At 41.5% G+C, this 22,781-nt stretch overlaps 1 protein-coding gene across 8 annotated transcripts in view; it reads right to left on the bottom strand.

The window, feature by feature from the left end:
• Window positions 1–17,229, bottom strand: part of LPAR1 (lysophosphatidic acid receptor 1) — a 164,453-nt gene extending 147,224 nt beyond the window's left edge. Inside the window, exon 1 of one of the 8 annotated variants that reach the window (XM_082469227.1) lies at window positions 11,499–17,229. The gene's annotated coding sequence lies outside the window, so the exon portion shown is untranslated. Of the gene's footprint in view, window positions 1–10,393; window positions 10,603–10,797; window positions 11,232–11,282; window positions 11,446–11,498 lie in introns of those variants that run through there. The other 7 variants (XM_082469224.1, XM_082469226.1, XM_082469225.1 and 4 more) reach the window with 7 other exon arrangements.
• Window positions 17,230–22,781: the final 5,552 nt, after the last annotated feature.

The following is a 22,781-nucleotide window of genomic DNA, read 5'->3' as shown; positions in this document are numbered from 1 at the left end:
TCAGGACACAGAAATCCCTAATAGACAATAAGTAAAAATTGTACAAACCTCACTTAATTACCATGATAAATAAAACCAATAATTTATGCAAAAGTTAATATGTAAACAATAAAGCAATATTCAGCCAAGTCATACTGAGCCGCTAGTTGCATTCCCAATAAAGTCAGGTATTAACAAAAATGTTTACTTTCTCTGTACTGTTTTAAATTTTTAGTGATTATATTAGCACAAAACATAGAAGTTAAGCTATCTTCGTTTTTTTAACTGCCACCTTCACACTTTTATATGAAAATTCCTCCTCCCTCAATAATGACTGGCTCAAAATGTAAAATAAAATACTGCTCATTATTTCAAAATCATTGAAAATGAAGTCATGTACGTCAAAGATGACAACAAAGTTGATCAATGTCTACTCTTTCATTGAAAACAAATGACCTAATATCAACTCAAGAAGTGAGAACCAGAGTTTTGTCTATTTTCTTGATTTTTTTCCCCATCAAATCAGCCCATCTTTTTCTTTAATCAATGTCTCCCTCCTCTTCTATTCTCACCTCCCAGTTTCACTAACCTATCTGAACTCACCTTTCAAGCCTCCACATAAATGCCACTTTCTCAGAGAAACTTTCCTCACCCTCGCAGACAAGGTCACACTGCTTTCCTCCCTAATTCCAATTACACTTGGAGTTACTTGTTCAGAGGCTGTCTCCTTCACTAGATTGTAAATCTCATGCAGTCAAGACTGTGTCCTATTTACTATAACATGTGGAGATGGTAAATACATTGATTTTTTTATTCAAAAAATTTCAGTTCAAACAAATTTTTAATTCAAAATATTTGAGTTCTACGTGCAAGGTATTACCCTAAGGGTATTACACTGGGAAAACAGCAGTAAATAAAACAGGAATTTTTTTTTTTAATTAATACTTTCCCTCATCAAAGAAGTAAAAACAATATAAATGCAATGGAGAAGAAAATATCAGGCGAGCTCGGTAAATGGGAAGGGTTATACAATGTTAAATGTAGTGATAATTAGAGAAGACCACACTAAGAAGGTGACATTTGAGTTAAGACGTGAAAATGATGACAAAGCAACCATATGGATACCTGGAAACAGAGCATTCCAGCAAGAGGGTACAGTCGATGGCAAAGGGCTAGAAACCACAGTCTACTCTGTAGATAAGTCCATACATGGTTCTTGTTTAAAGTAAGGATAGAACTCTGGGAACATGAGTACCTAAAGATGGGCAGAGAAGCACAAACTCTTAAAAGAATAAAGAAGCAAATAGAGATAGGAAATGATTAAATATGATACATATTAAATACCGTGACTATCATGTGGTCAATGGAAAATTAACATAAAAGATTTTAATGGCATGCGTACTTATGATACAAAGCAAAATGCTATAAATATTCAGTAAGATCAAATATTTTAAAAACTGCACGAGTTATCCCAAAATGGAATAAGGAAGTTATCCCTGAGCAGTGGAACAATGGATGAGTCTCCTGGACTTTCCAAACTCCAAACTGAGCATGTACTGTGTTTACAACTTTCAAATGGAAATGAGTATAATTTTAAAGAATCATAATGGCTTAGAGAGAAAAAGGCTGAGAACAGATTATCTTTGCTCTATCTTACTGCAAGAAGGCATGCCCATATCATTCCCTGAAATGAAAATATATTTTTAATTGGAAAAGATCTTTTTTTTTTAACCAGGTAAAGAGCAGAGTTCTACTGTATGTTATTTTTAACCTTCATCAAGCAATTAAAGCTTAAATTTACCTGACCAGAGTTTATAAACCCCCATGGCAAACTTGCTGGGGTTTCTCAAAGTCTGGGCTTTAGGCTAAGAAGTTTTTCAGCTTGTCTTTTATTACAGTGATGACAGTAATATGATACTCAATGCTGTTAGTACAGCAGTAAACTAAAACTATATTTGCAACTCCACTCAGGCCCCAAATCACCAAGAATCTTCCAATTCTTTTCAGGATTTTTTTTTCCTTTGCCAGAACAGATTGTTTCGGAAGCTTTTATTCATCTCAAAGGAACATCAAACTGAAACTCCATCTCCTTTGTATCATACCAGGACCACCTCATCAGAGAAGCCATAGTGGATGTTCACTGAATGTTTGACAACCTACAAAACTATTTTAAGCACCTGCTGGATAGAAAAAGTACCTGAAGAATCAAAATATGACTTACTGTCCTTGTTAAGACACCTAGTACTTATATCAATGGGAGAGAATCCTTTCACAATGTGTTCGGATATCAAATCATCACACTGCACACTTTAAATATCTTAGTTTTGTCAATTACACTTCAATAAAGCGGAGAGAAAATTTTTATAAATAATTTTTTAAAACCCACTGAGTATATATCACTTTTCTCACTCTAAAACTTCTCTCCAGCTTATCACGTAAATTTCACTGGTATTTACTCTGACATATAACAAGTACTCCTAAATACTGCCACGCTTTAGTTTCTCAGCTAAGTTGCAAGCTCAAATTTCCAGCTACCAGCTGAAAATCTCTGCCTCTTTAGTTTTAGACATGTCTAAAACCAGCATGCCTCACTGAAACAATCCTCATAGTCTCATGCCCCTGCTCTCTGCTAATGGCATCGACGTGCCCTTTTTTGTCCCCAGAAGCTCCCTGCACCCTTCTGTTGGTCCTTTAAGACTGACCCAAAGGGCTTCCCTGGTGGCGCAATGGTTAAGAATCCATCTGCCAATGCAGGGGACACAGGTATGAGCCCTGGTCTGGGAAGATCCCACATGCCGTGGAGCAACTAAGCCCATGCACCACAACTACTGAGACTGTGCTCTAGAGCCCGCGAGCCACAACTACTGAGCCCGTGTGCCACAACTACTGAAGCCCACACGCCTAGAGCCCATGCTCTGCAACAAGAGAAGCCACCTCAATGAGAAGCCCGCACACCGCAATGAAGAGTAGCCCCTCCTCGCCGCTACTAGAGAAAGCCCGCGCACAGCAACAAGGACCCAACGCAGCCAAAAGTAAATTAATTAATTTAAAAAAAAAAAAAAAACTGACCCAAAGCAGACCGCCACTCGGCCACAAATTGTAACCCATCCCTCACATGCAGCTCCCGGGCCTTCGTTATGACTCCTCTGCACGGAATGAGCTTCTCAGCCCACTTGCCCATTAAGGCCAGAAACCTCCTGCAAATCTTTCCTCTACTCCAAGGTAGAGTCACTCTCTCCATCCTCAGATATTCAGATGGCACTTTGTTTAAACCTCGGTTTACAATATTTATCACTGTCTGCGTGATCTCAGGCATTTGTATCCATGACTCTCCATGTTTAGGAGCTGGTTGAGAGCAGGGAACCATACTTTCTGGGTGGTTGTTTTTCCTTTTTTAATTTTTTTACTGTAGTGTCCTCAGCCAAGCTTAGGGACTGAATCTCGTAAGCGTGCAGAGATTTTAGCTGCATGAAACTGAACTGACAGGGTCTCAGATAAAGGGAGGAGAGCACAGATCCTACTGAATCTGGAAAAGCCAAGTCATCCTGCCCTAGCCTTTGAACCTTTGGGTCTCTGTGTCTACTCAGAAAGAAAGCAAGCAGTTCTCTGTGGAATTATAATAAATACCGGGTACAGAATGAATTCCTCCTCTTCTCGACATGACAATAATCCCTCTCCCAACAAATCATAGTCCAAGATGGCAAAGCAGCCCCTTAACAAAAGGCAAATCTGTTTCGGCTGTGCTGCTCCCTGGGTAAGAACTCTCCATCCTTATCATCTGCTGATTGCCGACTGCTGGCGGGGGGGCCTCGTTTAATGCTCCCATAATGAAACCTGCCTATAATGAGTAACTCCCCCTATCTGCCCCTATTGATAGGCCTTCCCCAGCTGCCTTGCTTTGCACCTAACAAAAGGTTCACAGATACCCACCCCGTACTTCTAAATGCCCCTCCTTCCCTCTCCAGAGACCCGGATGAAGTAGAATCCTGGTGGAAATAACATTCTGGGGCAATGATGTTCGTTGTCTTGGTTGTCACACAGCTGGAAATCGTTTTCTTGTTTCCCATTCATAATAGCCCAACCTTCCCATCTCTGGGACAAGAACCCTTTTTTTGTTTGTTTGTTTTTGGGGGTTTTTTTGGCCGGCCACACGGCTTGTGGGATCTTAGTTCTCCAACCAGGGATTGAACCCGTGCCCCCTGCAATGAAAGCGTGGAGTCCTAACCACTGGACCGCCAGGGAATTCCTCACAGCATGCTGCACCGATTCAGGAAGAGCCATGCAGGCTTCTGGGACCTCAAACGTCTGGCCCACGGTGGCAACCTCAATCACAGCCTCTCTAAAACGAAAAGAGGCAAGAGAGAGCACATGCACGCACAGACACATACCCCACATGCATCAATATATATAAACACAAACATTAGGTTTGTATAAGCAAAAGTACAAGTATGGAAGGCTGTGTAACAAATTCATGACAGAGGGGTTGGTTACATCAGACGGGTAAGCTAGAAAGAGCAGAGGGCTATTACATTTACTTTAGACACATCTGTATCATTTGAATCATTACAAAACCCCCATCTTTCTATAAATGAATGCAGCTATCTTCTTCTGGTGAGAACACTTTCTACTGTGCTCATACCCGAGTGACTTAAACAGGATGAGTAAAATGCATTAACGAAGCAGCGTTCACTGTGGCGTGACCTCAAAATAGGTCTGACTTCCCACCAAGGCTAGGTTTGGATTATTCTAGGAAGCGAGTCATCAACTGAATATAGAACCTCAAACACAAATTGGGTCACAAGTAAGAATATCTGAAATAAGAAGGAAGCAAGCCAGGGCTACAGAGAAGACACAGTTATGTCTATCTCTAGACTTGACTAAGAGGTAAACTAAGAGGTAAATCTGGGCAAAAAAAGTTTCAAGTTTATAAAACAAAAATGAGAATACCAGGATCCATCTCTTCTCATCTTGTTAAGAAAAGCTAACTGACCTGAAGACACTGGGTCTAGTTTGAAGAAAACATTCCTAAAGTTGAAACTCAACAAACATGCTCCATATCTGAAGATGTTTCAAAAGAACTTCAGTCATTAACATAATATGATAGAATGCAAACTCCTTGAGAGAGGGGACCTTCCATGTCTTGTTTCCTACTGTTCCCCAGTACCTAGCAGGTGTGCAACAAATATCTACTGCATCTGGAATAAATGAACAAATTAAAGATTAAGGAACAAGTAAACGAAAACTAGAATTAGCAACCAGATAATATCAGTGCCTATTCTTATTTTACAGATATAAAAAGAATGGAACTTTGACTCATTCAGCAATAACAACACTGGAAATTTAAAGCCTCTTGATTCCATCTATCTTGATCACCTTTTTCTCTTCTGTGTTTCTTGCTTTATCTCCTAGGTTCCTCCCAGATCTTAATCTCCTAGGAGCCTTCCCTCACCCTCACCCCCACCCCATGCCCCTGAGGGTCAGGTGCCCCTGCTTGGTGCTCCCACAGTGCCCTGAGCTTATCTCCCTCGTCACACCTGTTACACTGAATTGCAATCATCATCTGTTAATATGTCGGTAAGCTCAGCTCCTGCTGGAGGGTAGGAATCCTGCCTTATTCATCCCCACTCCCTGCCTCCATCTAGCACCTAGCACAATGCTTGGGTTATAGCAGGCGGTCAGTTCAGTGCTGCTAGGGGTAGAACAGAACTTGTTTCCTCTGCCACCAAATCATTTCTCCTTCCAAAGAGCCAGGAGTATCCTTCTGTTAGGGCCAAGTTTCAGAATGAAGGCAGCTTGGGGATTGGTCAAGAAGAACCACTTAAACATAGAGGAAGAAAGTTGAGTATAGCAGACTTACATGAAATCGAGTCCAGTCTATTTTTCTGAGATTTAAGAAAATGGGAAAAAAGAAAACTTGCTAAAAAGGAATGGTTCACAGTAGCCCTCTCTGTTCAGTGAATCCTAAACCTTAAGATGCCCAGGCACACATTATGGCCGTAATGAACAAGAGTTCCTTTAACAACAGTTTCAACCTTGGAAATCCCAGCCCAAAGAGATCCATAACCAGGTTTTATTAGTCCAACTTTCTCTCTTTCAGAGAAAGAGGCTGGTTTTGAAATCCCTTTCCTTTATCTCCATATTAAAGAAAACAAACACAACCTGATCTACCTCATTCAGGCTTACACGTATTTGTTTTAGCACTGGACTAAAGTTAAGAGTCTGCCCTGTCCTTACATCACTTTTTTTTAAAACAGTACCACAAAAATAAAATAAATTATAGCCTAAATCCATGCATGTAGTAAAATAGTCCTCTCATTTCTGAAAGAAATTTGAATGTTACATGAACTTCAAAGTTGAAGTTTCTACAGTACTGATCAGATGACAGGAGCCAACATCCAAGGATTGAGACAATTTTCTTTGCCCCACACCCCCAGGTCAATAATAGTAACAACAACATTACTTTGAAATCATACCAACCTGCTGGAAAAAAAAAAGGCAGGGAATTTAAATAAAATCACCAAAACCAGCACTCTCCCTCCCCCTCCTAAAAAAACCAAAAAACTTTGAGTTACTTCAACTTAACTAATTTAATTAATTGATTAAACGTGCCAAACCCAAGTTCCCTTGCAGAAGATAAAACAAACTGCTGGGAGGATCATTCATTCAAATTGTATTCAGAAGACAGTAACAAGCAGCTGACCTAATCTCCTTTCATCATCTGTCTCCTTGTTAGCCCAGCACCTCCAGATTCGAAGGCAATTAGAAGACTTACTCAAATCAGCTCCACCTTTGACATGCAGCTGAAACGCCACCCACTCCCACCTTTGACACAGAGGTATTGCGGTGTGAGAGGAAACCTCCAGAGCTGCTGGAAGTTTCTCCCAAATGGAGCCCACAGAGATTCTTCCTGTCTGAGAGATAATGAGCTATACACCTTCGCTCTGGGGAGTTAGGGGAAAGAACAACAACAACAAAAGAGGCAGATGACCAGAAAGGAGGTTGTCAGAGAAGTGTTCATCTACAGCATTGGGCAAGCTACTTCTATTGGAGGTTAAACTTAATAAAGGGTCTTCGTGGTTGCGTCAGCCCTCACCGCAACACCAAGGGTGCTTCTCCCCTCTCCCCAACATCACCCCCTTACCTTTTACAAGGGCGTTAACCCCATTTCTAAACTAATGATAATTCTCTTCTGTGCTGCAAATATTCAACCACTGTGAAATACTATGTATAACATAAACACAGTCAAGAATGTCGGTTGCCATTAGATTCACGTTTCAATTAGCATTAACTAGCAGGCCCTTCCCTAAACAAAAACAAAACAAAATGCTTTCTGGTCAGCTCTGAGCCTGGAGAGCAATTTTAACCCACATGCTTCAAGGGCCTCGCAAGGTCCAGATGTAACACAGTAACATCATTAATTTTCACTAAATTAAATTTCTCAAAAGGCCACTATCAATTTGGGGGCAATATTCTTTATTCTGTAACCTTTCTATAATCTGGATAAGCTGGCAGCAGTGCCCTGAAACTCACTCGGCCTGAGTTACCAGGGTATGTAATGGAATCAGGGCTCAGGCACCTCTCAATCATTTCAGCCCTCTCTATGCCCAGTATTTGTGACTCAGTGTCTTCCTGCGTTGTGGGGTTAAACCGTACTTCCCCCTCCCTGTCCCTAGGTAGTACAATTTCTTAAAATAACAGCCAAGGTCTCCACAATTTATCGCCTTGTATCTTTCCAGCCTTCATTACCCCGGACTCCAACTACATAGTTCACTCCCCACCATTCATCTTTTAAGAGACACATCATTTTCATCCTTCAAGTCCCTTTTGTGAAGTCTTCCCCAAAGACAGAATTTAATTTTCCATTCCCTGGCATGCCAAGTTTCTTGGATTCTACAGCTGCCACTCAGTTATGCAACCCAGCTGCTATATATTGAAGTTAGCTGCATCTTTTCCCTCTGTACTGCAGCTCTTTCTAGAGCCTCCCTTTTCTCATCCTTGTATCTGCCACTGTCGAAGGAATTCAGTAACTGCTTATCCAATTAAAATTTCCTCCTTTTCTCCCAACTTTCTAAGGCATCCATAATAGCTCTCCATGAGATAGCTAAATAACACTACAGGGATTTGGAACATAGCGTGGTATGTAAACATTAGAAACCAAATAAGATGCTGAGTTAGCAAGGCCAGAGCAAGCTTTCAGACTTTAAACCAAGTTTTATCACATCACACTTCACTTTTAAAATACATCACGTTCCTCAAGTGTGTATGCATATAGGTACCAAAAAAAAAAAAATTAAATAAAAGGGAGACAGGCCACACATCAAGCACAGATATTAAAATCGTGACCTCAAACTAAATTTCAGGTCTTGTTATTTGGACACTTAGAGCTTCCCAGTGAAAATGATACAGTATATTCTGCCCAGGTTGCAACTTTCCTTACTAAGCATTTGAAATAAGATTCTCCTGCCTAAAAATCATGAACTTCAGACTGACTGTCATTATGTATCAAAAAGACTTAGCAAGTGAGAGTTTTACTTGCTTTGAATTTTCCAGTAGGTCTAACAGTCAGAACAGATTCAGTAAAACCTTGAGAAGTCTGTGGTAGAATCTCCTTTTAAATCAAATTACTTTTCGGAAAAGATTAGCTTCAAATAAAAATAGACGTTTCAAACTCAGGTGTTGAAAGGGCTGCCACTTACATTCCCATCTCTGGTAACTTTTCCCATCACTCGCAGAGATTTCTGAGACCCACTGAGTGCGCTCAGCACTGAGCAGCAGCTCGCCTCTTGAGAGACAACGATGCAAATGGGAAGTTGGGCAGGTCAGACTACAGACTCCAAGTCAATTTTAAGGTTAAGTAGCTCACCCACTTTAATAAATAATATGGGTAATGGACGACTGACTGGGGTGAGGTGGGGTGGTATTATTGATGTCCTTGTGCAGGAGGAAAGAAAAACCAGGGGACTCCCACCTCCAGGTTCTTCTCCCTCCAGGCATCTCCCACTGCTGCTTTTCCTCAACCCTCTTGGCCTTCCTGCCCTCCCCCCTTACCTCCCAGACTAACAGTTGACACTTCCCTTTACTCTCTTCCTACCGTTCTAACATGGGATAACCACCCTCCAGTTTGTAGTTATGGGGGGGGGGAGCTGGAAGGAACAGCAGAGATGATCAAACCCCTCCATTTTCCAGATGAGGACACCGAGAAGGAGGACCGGCTGACCTAACCGGCTAAAGTCGCACCGCTAGGGGACGTGGTGTGTCTGTGGGCTCAGATTATGATAACCCAGTCCTCCTGCCTGGCCCCTCAGCCCGGCCTTCCCGCCACACACCACCTCTTTCTCTGGCTACTTGGCTTCTTTATCCTCAAATTAAATGGTATCAAGAAAAATGCAGCCTTAACAATGCCGATCGTTATTCACAATTTTGCTTTTGGGGCAAATATGCTCTGGCCTCCCCAGAACTGGAGAATCAAGGGCAGAAACAAATGGATGACATTATGCATGTGTGTGTTAATGCAATTTAATTCGGTCCAAAGAGCCATAACTTCAGTACACACCCTTTTTCCTTGGGGCTTACTACTCTTATTTGACAAGGGAATAGTTTCTTATGAGAATGAACTTAGCAGTTTTAAACCAGCACGGTCTCCCTCTGACCCGAATTGCAAGCTTTGAATAACAGACCTCCTGCTTCACAGTTATGCTTAGGCTGGGCAAACGACACTTATGCAAATAGGTGAAAAACACGGACTGTTAAAGCCCGAAGGAATAGAGAATTTTGCTCTCATAACTGCAGTCACCTGTTTTCAAGATTCATGTTTGTAAATATGTATCTATTCCAATGGGAAACAACGCGTTCATAGTGAAACTTTAACAACCCAGCGCTCGCTGGAAACCCACATTTACGAAACCTCCATGGATTTCAACAACAAAAAAGAGAAGTAGCAGCAGAAAGCAGCAATCTCAGGCCCCAGACTGAAGGCAGCAACAAGTCCTGGATACCGTCATTCTTACACATCAAAGTCCAAATGGCAGCAAAGAAAAACAAGAATAAATGGGTAAATCCATTCACAGCAAACTAGTCCTGCGCACACGCGCGCGCACACACACACACACAACGAGCCCGTCTATTTCAAAACCACCAACTCAAAGCCAGGTCCCTCCCTTGCCTTAAATTCCCCAGTTACTTGATAAACGTGTTTGTTAGGCATCCGGACAGAAACTTAAGTTTAAAGTCCTCAGCCGGGGAGAGACCGCTGCGTGGCCGGTGAGAAGCAAGTGGTGGGGAAGCTCGGCGCTGCGGGGCGCGGGGACCCCCGGCGGGCCACGTCCACCGGGACGCGGCTTGGGGGTAATGTCGAGCGCCTCCCGCCAGCCTGCTCGGGCCCCCACCCAGACCCAGGTAACCGGAGACCACCTACGTGTCACTTGGGCGGGTCCCGGCCGCTGGCACGGGGCACAGCGTGGGCCCCGGGGAGCGCTGACCCGGTTGGGAGACGGGAGGGCCGGCGGCCCGGGAGGCTGCGGCCACTTCCCTCCCGGGGCTCGATCAACTGGTTGGCTGGGGAGGCCAGGAGCGCCTCGCCTCCTGCAGGTCGGCCCGCGAGCATGCACACCCACCCACACCCGGCACAGGCGCGCGCGTACACACACACACACACACACACACACACACACACACACACACAGCCACAAAGCCCGTCTGCCGCAGGACAGCGCGATCCCAGCGCGCCGTTTGGCGGCGGAAGGGACCCGGCGAAAGCTGGCTCCGCGCTCAGAGGGCACCGTCCCCTCGCGCCACCCCGCGCCGCGCCCGTCCCTTTACCTGCGCCCGCCGCCGCCGCGCGTCCGGCTCCCGCCGCCCCCGGGCTGGCTTCAGGCTGCGCGGTCAATCCCCGCAGCCCCCGCCCCGCGGCCCGCCGAGCCCGGCCCTCCGCCCGCCCCTCGGCCGTCGCCCGGAGCGGGGCCGCCCCCTGCGCCCACCCCGCCGGGGTCCCGCGCGCGCGGCCGGGAGGCCGGGGAGGGCTCGGCGGCGCCGGGGCCCAGGCCGCCCGAGATCCCGGCAGGCTCCGCTGGGGGACAGGGGCGTCGCGGCTCCGGGAGCGTCAGCCGCCGCTCGGCCCCGACTGCTCCGGCTTTGGCGCGCTGGCAGGGCGGCGGGGGAGGGGGGCGCCGAGGGAGGGCCGCGGGAGCAAGGCGGACGCCAGCCCCCTTCTTCCTCCGCCTTCTTTCTTTTCTGCAGGCTCCACGTAGCACAAGTCAGCAACTCCCACACCCCCCCGACTCCCTCCCCCTGGCTCATTCCCTTACCTGGCGCGATGCCCCCAGAGCCCCTACCCTCTGTGCTCCTCCTCCCCCATCCAGTTGCCGGACTCCCCGCCCCGCCTGCAAGGCGGGGGCGGAGGGTAGCCCAAGCCTCCCATTCATCATCTTCCCACCGCCCCCGACCCGGATCGGACCCACCCGCGGCTGGAGACCCACGGCCTCCAGCTCCGGATCCCCATCGCCACCCGCTCCCGCGCTCACCTCTGCGACCGACAACTTGCGGGACTCGGGCGGGCTCCCCTACACGTTGCATTTTCATTTTGTCGCTCTTCTCTCCCCACTTGAAAAGCTCTGGAAGACATCGCAGGGCCCGCAAAATCCCCGATGTCTGGCCTCTCCCGTAGTTCCGTTTCCAAACTTTCCCGGAGGCACAGACTTTCTCCCAGCGCAGCCTTCAAGTCGAGGCTGCAAAGAACGCAGAGTCAATTTTGCTGCCGGAAAGGTGCACACGTTTCCATTTCTGAGTTTTCGATTGCCTGGGTCTGCAGACCAAAGCAAGTGTGACTGTGCTCCCCTAGTTCTCCATATCCATGATTATAAATTTCTCTTCCGCTTTCCCAGTGTAACTTTGCAAGTGCAAACTATCAATTTAGAAGAGTAATTAAGGGCGGGGAATACACACCTGGAGGTGTGGGCGGGAGCGGCGCAGGACTAAGGCCTGGGGATGGTTCTCGGGAAAGTGGCGGCCACAGAGATTCGCCCAGGTTCTGGAACAACACCCGGTCCACCGGGGGGCTCTCCAGCCGCGCCACCCCCTACCCACCTCCCACCCTTGGCTTCCTGGAGTGTTGGCAATTCTCTGCCTCTAGCTCCACTGCTAAAGCCGCGACACAACAAAAGTAGCAGCTTACAAGTAAAAACTGGGCAAACTCTAGCCTGAAACGGCACGTGGGGTCTACTACAGCAGTATGTCAGGGAACTTGGCAGGACTGATACAAGTACATATAAGAAAGAAACGCAGAACCAGGAGGGAGGGCTGCGTTGGTGGCGGTCACTCGGTAACCTTGGGCTTCGCAGAAATGAGAGGTCACCGGAAACCGCACAGGGCGGGGAGGGGAAGACTTCTTGGTGGGGATGGAAACGTCTCAAGCTTCCAGTGAGGTCTGCTTCGAAGAGAACGTGACCGTCGCCCGCAAGTGACTGCTTCGAACCTTGACTGAGTTCGTCTTGCGGATTTCACAGGACGCTCAAAGCTAAACCCTGACTGCTCATCCATTACTATCTGAAGCTGTTTCCTTTTTCAAACAATGTATCAAATCCCCTTTGTTAAAAAATCAGCCTTAAACAACTCTGCTTCCTCTCCTTTCCTACCAATTTATCATTTATTTTATAATAATCCATTAAAATGTGAAAAAATAAAAATTTTAATACATGCACGGTGCTAATATGTTCATTTACAGCATGCAGAAATGCATATAAAAACTCTCTTATCGCAAAAATAATGAGAGCTGATCTTAAACTCTAAAAAGAAGATACCAGGACAAATAGGAAAATGTCCACTATATAATCTAAATATAATAAAAAGCATATATTGGTAAGAAAAGAAAGACTGTACTGAAAGGGCCTTTTGTTTTCCACCATAGCTCTACCCACCTCAGAAAAATCACTTAGCTCATTTTCCTGTCTTCTTTCTAGTACACGCTCTCTGTATTTACTGTTGGGTTTCTCAATACCAAAACTTCTATATCTAGTAAAAAGAATATTTTAAAATTTTATTTAAAATAATTAAATTATTATATTAACTACAGTAATAGTATCAAATAATTAATTAATTTACAAATTAATTATTTCAACCTTTCACCCTTCCTCATAAATCAAAGATACAGTGCAAATGAGTTTCTTGCCTACCACTCAGCTTGAATGTTTTCCCAGGATATTGATTTTACCTCTTAACCATCTTAAGGAATATGGTTGCTTCTGCTTTGACTATATATTAACTGCCTTAACTACTCTGTGGTCCTTTCTAACATCAAATGAGGAGTTCTGTCCACACAAGACATGTATTCAAGAGTTCCAAGTTATTTGCTTTAAAATTTTTTCTTTCCTCTTTATTTGGCCTACCATGGCCTAGAATGAATTGGAGAGCAAAGTACAAGGTCAGCCTGGACAGACCTGTCTCCCTGACACATGTGGACCTGTCTGAATGAGACTGCTCTTCACCCAGTTTTAGTTTAATAACTTTAAAATCAACTGTAGGTTGTATGCCCAGTGTAAAAGGAGAGAGAAAATGAAATCCAATACAGAATCCAGTTCAGCACAGAGATTAATCCATCAAAACTGGTATTGTGTTCCAAACGAGCCAGTTTTCTCATCTGTAAAATGGGATAATAATACGAATAAAGTCTATTTTATCAGGTTCCAGGTTGCCTTTAACGAAGTAAGATAATATATTTGAGCAGGCTTCTTCAAACACAACAGTAGGTGATGTTATTTCAACAGAGATGCAGAAGGATACCTTGATATACTTTCTTTAATGTTTTTATCTGTCTGTGGCCCCCCTGCTATTCAAACTGATTCCCTCTCTTGGATAGTCATCTTAATGCTTTCTGTCCTAACCTTTCTCTCTTATCCTCTGCCAAGCAATGTTTCTCTAGATCTGTTTCTTCAAATGACTTCACCAGAGCCAGAGGCCCAAAGATAGCTGGTGCTGTCAAACATGAGAAAAAATATTTTCAGCAAAATGAAGAGAATTTGAATGAGGAGTATCTCAAGTACAGTTTACATTAATATCTTGATAACTGTAGACTTTGTCAGATTATTGCTGTTATCTAGTGGTCCAAGGACTATAATTTGCAAAGCATTTAGGATTGAAACATTGGCTGTCACTACTTTTGGCTCTGTTATTTGTTCAGAAGGGTTTGCTGGTCATGCCAGTTCCCTCTGCCTTCCCACATTCCCTTCCTTCTGGCAAAAAGCCTTTGAAATTTTCTACTAGAGAGTAATCAAAACTATCAGCAAAAAGATCTGTTGGAAACTTTCCCTCCAGTCTGTTAATGTAGAGACTGATGCAGAGAAGGTATTCCGGCGAAACAATACCCTGAGAGAATTCAGCCTGCTTGGGAAAATTTTTCAGGTGCCTCTCAGGCAGAGGTTTCTTCCTTTTTAAAATGGGGTATTTATACCTCGCTGCTGTTTTTCCCCTTAACTAGAAAGAAATCATTCTCCTTAGGAAACCTTTCTATTTTAAAAGGCCAGTGGCAGAGGTGGGTGAGGTCAGCCCAATGTAGTAAAACTAAAATAGCATAAAATAAAATAACACTCTTCAGGGTAGAAGTGACATAAAGAGACTCTAGGAACAGAGAGTAGAAGATGGGATTGTGTGTGCAGCAGCCCTGTATGAGGACCAGACTACAATGAAATGAAAGCCCTAAACAGAGTGACTGTTTGCTCACCTTTTTCTTATCACCTATTTCTGCATGAATAATCTGGGTAGTGTCTGAAGTAGATCAAGGGTGAGCAAATCCTTTTCCTGTAGTTTCCCTCACCCAAATAAAAAGATTTTGATCTAAAAGATTTTGATCTAAAGAAGGGGAGGGGGGAAGAAAATGAAGAAAAAAACATATATGTGTGTTATATGTATAATTTTAGAGCTAAAAATAGACTTAAATATACAAAAAATCATAGAAAGGGTCACAAAACAAAAAGTTCTATAAAACAATAATAAAATTGGTAAATTTCTAGTAAGACTGATAGTGAGGAAAGAGAGAAAAGAAACAAGACTGTGAATGAGATTATAATTATAGTTTCGAGACTTTTTTTTCTAATACTAACAGAATGTTGTAAACATTTTTAAAACTTAGCTGAAATAGATACTTTTTAATAAGATGCAAATTACAAAATTTTATTGAGTCAAACAAATTAAAAACATGAATATATTTGTAACCATTGAATAAATTGAATTCATATTTCTAAATCTACCTACAAAAAGGGTCAAAAATTTGGTGGCAAAGATTTACCAAATCTTCATAGGTAATCTCTATTCAGATGATTTCAAAGAAAAAGAAGGAAAGCACCCCAATTATTTTATGAGCTAATAAAATCTTGATGCCAAGATCAGACAAAAAAATAGAAAGGAAAATTATAGACCAATCTCAAAAGGAATAAAAAATTTTATTCTTACATATAATCAAACCAAGTTCAGCAATGTGTTTTTAAAAAATACATCACAAGCACATCAGGCTGATACCATAATGTAAGAATGGCTTCATATTAGAAAATGTAAAGAAATTTGCCACTCATTTTTCTTAATCTCAGCAAACTAGAAAAGGGAGGAATTTCCTGAACATGATAGAGTTGCTACCAACAACCTAATTCTAGAAGCATTATTCTTAGTGTTAATTCATTAAACATTTTCCTTTTTAAGTAAGAAAACAAGGATCACTTCACCATTTCTATTCCGAATTGTACTAAAGCACCTTGCCAAGATAATAACACACATACACACATACACACACACAGACAAACACACACAGAAATTGGAAGATATAAGGGTTGGAAAACAAGAAAAAAATGATTTGTAGATGATATAATTGTCTTCTGAGAAAATTCAAGCAAATCTAATAAAATATTAGAACAGAGAGTTTAGCAACATTGTTGAATAAAAGATCTATATACAATGAAGCCACAGCCCATTAGAAATAATAAATGTTTGAACGTCTCACTTGTATAGCAACAAATTTTTATTATAACTTGAATAAAAATTAAAAGAAAGGTATAGTATCTGTATTTACTATATGTAGAAAATTATAAAAATGTATTGAAATACATGAAGAGGCCTCAATAAATGGACAGATAATATCATGTTCATGGATGAAAAGACTCCATAAACAGAGTGCAATCTACTCCAAATTGTAATAGGGTTTTTCATAGATCTTAACAAAGTGATTCTACAATTCATGTGGTAGGGAAGCGGCCAAGAATGACTAAGACAATTCTGAAGAAGCATAAGGAGGGAATATTGTCGCTCCAGGTATCAAAATATTCTAAAGCTTCACCAACTGAAACAATGTAGGATTGGTGCAGAGACTGGTAAATAATCTCATGAAAGAGAATGGCAGGTTCAGAAACGGAACCACACATAAATGAGATAAGCCCGTGTAAAATAGTACATCAAAGATGTTCTCTGTAGTTCTCCTTAGCACTCTCTAAATATATTTTCAAAACAACATGGGATACCTACCTCACACTGTAAACAAACATAAGTTCCTAATGATGTGAAGACCTAAAGTAAAACTTCCAGATTTTTAGAATATCTTCATCTTTTCAGGATAGAGAAGAATTTCTTACAAATGGTACAAAAAGTACAAACCATAAAAGAGTCTGCTCTTTTCTTTCAAATAAAATATGGCCGATTCTAATATGCTGGATTCTTGTGAGTTCTAGTAGTTGATGTGATGTCTGCCTCAAGACCTACAATGAGTGTTCCAAGGAATATGAGCGGTATTGTGACACTCTGGGCAAAAGTGGGACAGGGGCTTTCCCAAGTCATGTGTATCTTATGTCATCTCTGTTGTTTTGACTCGATAGCCTATTATACCTCCTAGAGCAAGGTGGAAGAAGCAGTGGGGTAGTGGTCCCTTAACAGAAGGCTCTGAAACATTTTTGGATGTGGACCCCTTTCAGAACTGAATCAAAGCTATGAAACTGCTTTAAAGGTAAACGTAGGATATACATATTGTAGCAGAAGCAACTGCAATATCCATTCTCTCCTTTTGGGGCACCAGCTAGATTAGATTTCCCAGGCTCTCTTGCAATTAATCGAGGCCACGTCACTGAGCCGTCTCCAGTATAACTTGAGCATCAGTGACTTCTGCTGATTCTAGGACTACCAGAAACTCCTCTCAGGTGTGCTCCCTCAGGTTCTTTGTCCCTTCTGTTGATGGCATGGCAATACACACACCAACCTTGGAAGCCACGGATGGAAGATGAGAGGCAGCCATGACTCCTGACGCTTGAAGGACGCTCCTGTCCACGTGAAGGAGAGCCTCTCTACCGACGCGAGCATCTCTCTGGACTGTTATGTGAAAAAGAAATTTTTTGTTCCTTGAGCCACTAAATTTGGGGAATCTCTCAGTTACTTTGGCTTAACTTTTATATATATATATATATTCATACACATTTTGACTGTAATCTCAGGGTGTTCAGTGACACCCTATAGCCTAGATTGTGGATTGATCTGAGAAAAGTAGAGATTCTGATGGCCTGCCTTCTAGAGTGGGCATTCGCCAGAAGTGGGCGTGTTACACCTTTGCACAAACTCTACTGGTTACATTTAACTGAATGCCTCTGCCAATCCCCCTCATTTCTCTGACAACATTTACTCTGCCAGAAGCAGAGTAAATTCCATAGGTTAAAAAACAATAATGGACATGAATGGAAGACTGGTCAGCAATATCAGGAACAAACTCCTGATATACACAGCAGTATGGATGAACCTCAAAAATATGCTGAACAGAATTAGATCCAAAACAGTGCATACTATATGATTTCATTTCTGTGGCGTGCCAGAACAGGCAACATTTATCTATGATGTTAGAACAATGATTGCATAGGGAATGGGGACTGAGAGAAAAGGCACACAAGAGAACTTCCTGGGGTAAGGGAACTATCCTATATCTTGCTTTGTGTTGTGGTAACATGGGTGTATATATGTGTCCAAACTCAGTGAACTGAACATTTAAGATTGGTATAACTTATTATTTGTAAATTACACCTGAATAGTATATTTTAAAACACAAGTGTAATTATCTGGATCTATCCATACAATGATATTTCTAAGACAAACTATTATGGAATAATATTCAACCATTACATCCTCTGAGGGCTGCTGTTGTGATTGAACATATTAAACACTACAACACTTAAGAGCAGAGAATGATTGTACTCCTATATAAAACCAAGATACACTCTACACATGTCCTAAGAAAAATTAACTATAATAAGCAAGTCAGGATAAACAACAAGTTCCTATTGCACAGCACAGGGAACTATATTCAATATCTTATAATAACCTATAATGAAAAAGAATATATATACATGTATAACTGGATCACTTTGCTGTACACCAGAATCTAACACAACATTGTAAATCAACTATACTTCAATTAAAACTTTTTTTTTAATAATAAGCAAGTCAGTAGATTATTTCTATGTAAAAAGCCTGTGATTTTCCATGGCTAGGATTCTAATTCTATATAACCATAAAATATATTTATATAATCAATGGTATGTGTCTTCTGACTTTAGCAGGATATAATAATTACATGACCAAACTATATTTTGAGATTTTTTTTCCCATGTTTTCTTCTCCCTGTATTTCTACTTTCCTTCTTTCATTGTTGAATAGCCGTATGTTCTATGCTCATTGCTCTGGAAAGTATATGACAAAACAGAAAACAGAAGAGCCAAAAATCTTTATAGAAAACCTAAGCTCTTAGGAGAAGAGGATTTACAGGCATAAACAGTATGTATAGACCTGAAGGAAAAACAGTATACTTGGAATGTGAGAGCAACAGAGAGAAGACTGTGTATCCCAAGAACAGAGGGCACCTCTGTCCTGCTTCCCAGCAATTCTGCTGGAGAGAAAGCAAGCCGCCTTAGAAGAAAAGACTGCAAGATGGGTTTAGGTAGATGGAACATGGCATAGCTTAGTCACAGATGGTCATGTCTCACAGGTAACATATCAGCAGAGGACTTGGACAAAGGAAGTCTCAGAGGCAACCTCTGCAGACCGATGCTAGAGAAGCCCCTCCAACACGTTGCCATTATATAAAACTCGGGAAGGGTAACTGATCTAGACAGGGGTGTGTAACTATAATGCCCTAAGAAAAGAAGAAAATTGCAAAAGAACTGAGCTCATGTTTTCCCACCAACCATGAGGAATGGGAGATCCAGAATAAGAATTTAATCTGAAGTATAGAAAAATCCTTCTTGAATATCGAAGTTTATTGGCTGAGATTGATACCCACTGTATTAGTTTGGCAGGGCTGTCATAACAAAGTACTATAGACTGGGTGGTTTAAAAAACAGAAATTCATTTTCCCACTGATCTAGAGGCTAGAAGTCCAAGATGAAGGGTTCTTTCTTCTGAGGCTTCTGTCCTAGTCCTGCAGACGGCGGTTTTCTCCAGATGTCTTTACTTGGCCTCCCCTCAGTCTGTGTGTGTCTGTGCCCTAATCTGTTCTTATAAGGATAGTCCTGTTGGACTAGGGTCCACCCCTATGACCTCATTTTACCTTAATCACCTCTTTAAAGGCCCTGACTCCAAATACAGTCACATTCTGAGGTGCTGAGGTTTAAGTCCTTCAAAAAGAGTTTGGGGGGGACACAATTCAGCCTGTAACACCCACTAAATATGGAGTTCTTATCCATGATTGCTAAGAACCCCTGGCCACCTTATATCTGTGCCATGGAAAGATCACAAACCCTAGAACAGGAACTAATTTGATATAAAATATGGCCACAACCTTGGGAGGATTGCTCTGCAGACAAGAGGTGACTTCACAGAAGTCACTGCTAATTTGCAGAGTACAGAGGGACTATAGGGGGTTTGAGACAGTAACACGGGATACTCTAAAACCCCTGGGAAGATGCAGAGTGACCAGAAGGAAGGAAGTATAGCAATTGAGCCTTGACAGAATTTGAGGATGAGGTTAATTAATCTCCAATTTCTGAGAAAATATCTAGAAAAAAATATCTCTGAAAAGTTATCTAAAAGCCGTTTCTGGGACCTTAAGTTGCTAAAAGATAAACAGCAATAACAATAACTGGACTTTTTCCCAGAGAGAGATCTGAACTGACTTGTAGAAATTTAGACTAACAGGTCATGGATCTGACCCATTAGGGATAGGTTGTGGCAAGTGTAAATTACACTGAGTATCGTAATATATTCCAAGATGAACTTGAATGAACATGATCCTCCCCCTTCCGTAATTCTTCCAACTGGTAAAGGAGAGGGAAGAGGTGGAATTCCTGATCATCTCCACAAGCAGGAATGCTGAGCTGGCTCCGCAGACATGGATATGTGCCATTCAAATCCATTCCAAGAAAGAACTCACAAACCTGCTGCAAAGGGTGCGGTTAGCAGATGGTCCATGGCTTTCAGCAATTTAAGGTGAGGCCACATTCTTCTTAGGGCATCCCTTGAGCCAATGAATGAGCAAAGTGATAGCCAAGATTACACTCTTCTCATGGTCAGCCATGGCCAATGACTGAGCGAGGGGGTGGTACAAGGACCTAGCCATTTCTGTCTAACGAGGGACTTCTCTAATGAACCATCTTTGCTCCCAAGGTCTGTATTGGGCGAGTGAAGACTTTATTGGGTCTGTATCATGGTCTGGTAGCTCCCCCTGTCCTATCCTTCTCCTCCACCTTTTCTTTTCATAGATGTTACTCCCCAATAAACCCTTTCTTTGTTCTCCTACCTCAGCCTCCGCATCTACATAGAACCCAACCTGCACAAGTATTTTCCACAGTTTCTATCCTATTTATCTTTCTATTTATCTTTCAATGATCATCATATAATAGTCTTTTTGTTGAGATTTTCAAATTGCTTGAACTGGAATTGTTACGGTCTTCACCCCTTTGTTTAACCTAGTACTGTAGGTTACGTGTTTTTTGTTTTGTTTTGCTTTGTTTTAATGATTTGCTTTGCTGAGGATTTTTTTTGACTCTTTACGAAAAAAAGAATCAGATCTAGGATGGATTTATCAATGCTATTCATTTTCTGCTGTGTATCTCATTAGTTGTTTTGTTCATAGTTAAATCCTTCCTACTGACTTCCTTGGGTTTATTTTGTAAATCTCCTTAGGTTCTGGTGCTGAATGCTTAATGAATTTATTTTATTCTTTCTTTTTAATAAAAAAATTTAATAATAATTTTTAAATGTTCTCAACTTGGTATACACCTCAGGCACTTGGACTAATGTTTACATTTCTCAACAAGGCTTTATGGGTAGTATATATTTAGTCTTTGTGTATCTTTGAATGTTTTCTATTCTCTTCAAAAAAATAAAAAGTAAATTATGTTGTAACCTAGAAACTACAAATCTACAGAAATAGGTCTTTATATAATAAATTTATAATTCGTTTTATAAATTTATACAATAAGCTCAGGAAAGTTTTCTTCTACTATATAGGTAATTGTGGTCTTTGCTTCATTTGTTGTCTCCTTCAGGGTCAGCCTCATCAATATACTGGCTCTTTGTTCTCTGTTCTCCATTCAGTTCCTCTCTTGTCATTTTTATCTCTTTGCCTTTTTTTTAATCTTTTGCCCTGCATCCTAGGAGACCTTATAAAGTGCGAAACCCACATGATTGATTCTATTATCCATAGCGTATTTTTCTTTCTAATCACTCCAATGTGGATTTTATTTACATTGAATTTTAAATTGTTTTCCAGTTCTTCCTTTTATCTTTTTAAAAATCTCTCATGCCGTTAACATTTTATCTCAAACTGCCCTTTTTGTAACACACCTGTTTTCATTTCTTAAAAACTCATCTTTTTACACTCTATTAAACAGGTATGCCTCATGCAGTACCTAGCACTTAGTAGAGGCTTAGTAAGTACTTGTTGGATTATTAATCTTAAGTGAATGAATGAACCTTCAACAGTAGGTCAAGTTCTATAGTAGAGAGAAAAGATAATATGCTAACAAAATTGGCAGTTCATTCAAAGAAAAATGAAATGTCATTATTTTCCGTGTTCCGAGTTTCATTCAAAATCGGTTGTTAAAGTATGATGAGACGATTATCTAACATTTAATTTAAATCTGTTTAGAAGAGATAATAGATTATCATCAAGACTGAATCCAGCCTATGCCAACAGGGCACCTCTTTTTAAAAATTGCCTTCAAGAAAAAGCTTATTCCTGAGATGCTGAAATCTCCTACCCACTCTTTTGCACTCCACAAATATATCTGAAGTTCCTTCTTTCTGTGTTCTCTTGAAAAAAAAGTTCGAATTTGAAACATTAACAGTGGAACAGTTAAACAAAAAAAGAAACAAACAAAAAAACCCATAAAACCTCTTCTCGTGATATTAACCAGCCACAAATGGCCAGGGTAAACTTCCTTCATGAAAGCTTCTTGCCTAGAGGTGGGATTGGGTCATTATGTCTGCACAATAACCTCCCTGCAAACATATGAATGCCAGATGGTTGGAACTGTTCCATTAAGAAACTAATGTTTTCATTGTTTGGAATTTGATTTTGTAGCTTTCTCCATATAGTGATTTGATTGCAGCATTTAGAAGTCTTGAGAGCCTTCCCATAAATTATTCCACCTCTCAAATGTGAAACTAGGTTAGCCTGTTTTTCCATTAGTATGTCATTCCCACTTTCTTACTCAGATGTGGATAATTTAAGTGGGATTCATAAAAAGAAAATGTGGGTTTTGTGCTTCAGTTGTTTCTTCAAGGAACTTGCTACTGAATACTTCCCTCACTTTGTTTATTTAAATATTTATATATGAATATTCATGAAAAATTAA

This window comes from Balaenoptera physalus, assembly GCF_965194825.1.
Source record: "Balaenoptera physalus genome assembly, chromosome: 7".
Taxonomy (NCBI): Eukaryota; Metazoa; Chordata; class Mammalia; order Artiodactyla; family Balaenopteridae; genus Balaenoptera; species Balaenoptera physalus.
This window is presented reverse-complemented; position numbering and strand designations above follow the sequence as displayed.